At 41.3% G+C, this 3,038-nt stretch overlaps 1 pseudogene; it reads left to right on the top strand.

Moving 5' to 3' along the window:
* The first annotated feature begins 2,138 nt into the window (after positions 1-2,138).
* LOC143777397 (U2 spliceosomal RNA) lies at positions 2,139-2,282 on the top strand (annotated as a pseudogene).
* The last annotated feature ends 756 nt before the right edge of the window (positions 2,283-3,038 follow it).

Genomic DNA, 3,038 nt, shown 5'->3' with positions numbered 1-3,038 from the left:
AGCGATATTTTTTATTTTAATTCTCTCTTTTACACATTTTAACATTAATGTTGTTGCGATACCCGATACCACAAGAGTATCGGAATCCCGGTATCGGAATTCCGATACAGCAAGTATCGGCCGATACCCGATACTTGCAGCATCGGAATGCTCAACACTATTCAGAATACAATTTTGCATTCTCTCGCTGTAATATTTTTAGCTTTTGAAGCAGTTTTGCCTGAAATTATTGCAACAATATGGGAATTGAAAGCGCAACTAAATATTGTACAGCTTCAGATCAAAAATTAGCCAATCACAGATGAGGTTCTTGTGACCAATCATAACCTGGATATGGCAGCCAATCACATTGCATTACATTGCATCACATCTGCTGCTTTGTTTGTTTGTTTTATCTGTTGGTCTATCTAGTGAATCATACTGTAGAGTTTTATGAAGGGAGCCTTCAGATTTTTGTCAGCGGAGGATCGTGTGCGAGTTGTGGTGCTACATGAAGAGGGTTATACTGGCCCTCAGATCGCAAGGAAGGTCGGCTGTAATCAGAGTACAGTCGTAAGAATTTAGCAGAAACATAAGCAGCTTGGAATTACCCAGGACAGGCCCAGATCTGGTCGGCCCAGAAAGTCAACTAAAAGGGAAGATAGAGTACTGATAAGAACATCCCTTGCCAATCGAAAGCTCACCTCTCCTCAGCTTCTGCGAGAATGGCAAGAAAAGTGCAATATTGAGGTAGCAACATCAACTGTTAGGAAAAGATGTTTCGAAGCAGGATTGAGAGGGTGCAAGGCCCGAAAGAAGCCATTGATGACAGCCATACAAAGACAAAGGCGAAAACTGTGGGCATTGAAATATTTAAAATGGAGGAAGGAGGAGTGGGAAAAAGTGCTGTTTAGTGATGAAAGCACTTTTTGCATTTTAAGAAATGATGGCAAGTCTTATGTGAGAAGGTTCCCACATGAAGAGTACAAGCCAGAGTGTTTGAGCTTCTCTGTGAAACATCCGATGAAAGTAATGGTCTGGGGCTGTATGGTAGCCAATGGTGTTGGAAGAACAAGGTGGCTACTATTGACTGGCCAGCTCAGTCCCCGGACCTCAATCCAATTGAAAATTTGTGGCACAAGGTATCATTAGAGATATCTAGAAAACAGCCAAGGACCAAGAGTGAGTTGATTGAGGCTCTGATACAGGCCTGGAACCACATCATCACTCGTGAACATCTGCAGAAGCTTGTTCACTCAATGCCACAGAGATGCAAGCTGGTGCTCAAGAGCAAAGGCTGGCCTAAAAAGTATCAGAAGCTAAAGATGCACTCAAAAGGCCCTTTTCAGGACTCTGAATTAAATACAAAATAATAAATCTTAAAAAGTAAAATTTAAGTCTGTGTGAACTTGCATTGGAAGTTAATGAACTTAGAAACCTGTTCACCATTCTACACACTGTACTGGTGTAGGTATGGTTATGGTGTAAAAAAAATTATCAAAAATGCGCATACCATAACAATTTATACACTTGGGACATAAAAAAATGGCATACAATGAGGAATTACAAAAACATATATGTTCCACCAGTTTCACTGTAGAGATGCAGAAGTATGAAACATATAGTTTTCTTCACGCCTATGCAGGACTTTTGAACACCATTGTATATATATATATATATATATATATATATATAAATCGAAACCCGACTTTGGAGCGAAGATCGCCGACCCGATCCCACAGTGAGATTGGGTCGGGTTTAACGAACCCCGACTTTGCCAAAAGTCGGCGACTTTTGAAATTGGCCGATCTGTTTCGCTCAACCCTAGTTGGGATCCCTAGGGTTAGGGGTAGGGTTAGGGTTTGGATCCCTTTATCACCTTGACGGTGGGGGATGGCTTATCAGTGTGTATTCTTGTTTTTTTCTATGGAAACGCATGCGTTTAAAACGCAACCAAACGCATGTGCTTAAAAACGCATGCGTTTACATAGACAGCAATACGTTTTTTTGCGGAAAAAAAACGCCTCTAGAAATTACTACATGTTGCATTTCTGCAACAAAACGCAAGCATAGAAACGACGCATGCGTCGTAAAACGCGGCAAAACGCATACAAAAAAACGCATGAGTTTTTAATGTTAAATATAGGGAAAAAAACGCATGCGTTTTTTTGCGCTAAAAAAAACGCAAATGTGAAACCAGCCTTAAATGGATTTTTAGCCCAGGGAGCTGGAAATGGAGCTTGCTCTGTCCACTCCACGCATTGACCCGTTATTGCAGTATCTCCGGGAACAGTGCACTCCTTCTCTGATCCGGTTTCCAAAAACAGATTGAATTGAAATCAGCGCAAGTTGTCTTTTAACCCTTTATGTGAATACTTTTCAGTGTCAGCGAAGCACATTTCAGATGCCAAATGTAGCATTTTGCTTGATTTCACTTGACCATTTGCAACATTTTGTGTGCCTTGCCTTCACCTATGTATGTCAAGCATTGTAGTGCATTCAATATGCAATCAATCAATCATTCAATCAATTTGTGTTTACTGGTTGCTGCAACAGGTGTGTTAAGATGTAGGCCTGTATTAGGCCTTTGAAAGGGTATGTGCACACGTCAGGATTTTTTGCGTTTTTTTTTTGCGTTTTTTTCCGCTATAAAACCGCGATAAAAACGTGAAAAAAACGCTAACATATGCCTCCTATTATTTACAGTGTATTCCGCATTTTTTGTGCAAATGTTGCGATTTTTTCAGCGAAAAAATCGCATCGCGGAAAAAAAGCAACACGTTCATTAAAAATGCGGAATTGCGGGGATTCCGCATACCTAGGAGTCCATTGATCTGCTTACTTCCCGCACGGGGCTGTGCACACCATGCGGGAAGTAAGCAGATTATGTGCGGTTGGTACCCAGGGTGGAGGAGAGGAGATTCTCCTCCACGTACTGGGCACCATATAATTGGTCAAAAATAAAAGAATTAAAATAAAAAATAGTCCTATACTCACCTTCGATGTCCCCGCAGTGTTCCCGCCTCACCGCTGCATGCTGCCGCTTCGGTTCCTATAGA

Source organism: Ranitomeya variabilis, chromosome 5, assembly GCF_051348905.1.
Source record: "Ranitomeya variabilis isolate aRanVar5 chromosome 5, aRanVar5.hap1, whole genome shotgun sequence".
Taxonomy (NCBI): domain Eukaryota; kingdom Metazoa; phylum Chordata; class Amphibia; order Anura; family Dendrobatidae; genus Ranitomeya; species Ranitomeya variabilis.
This window is presented reverse-complemented; position numbering and strand designations above follow the sequence as displayed.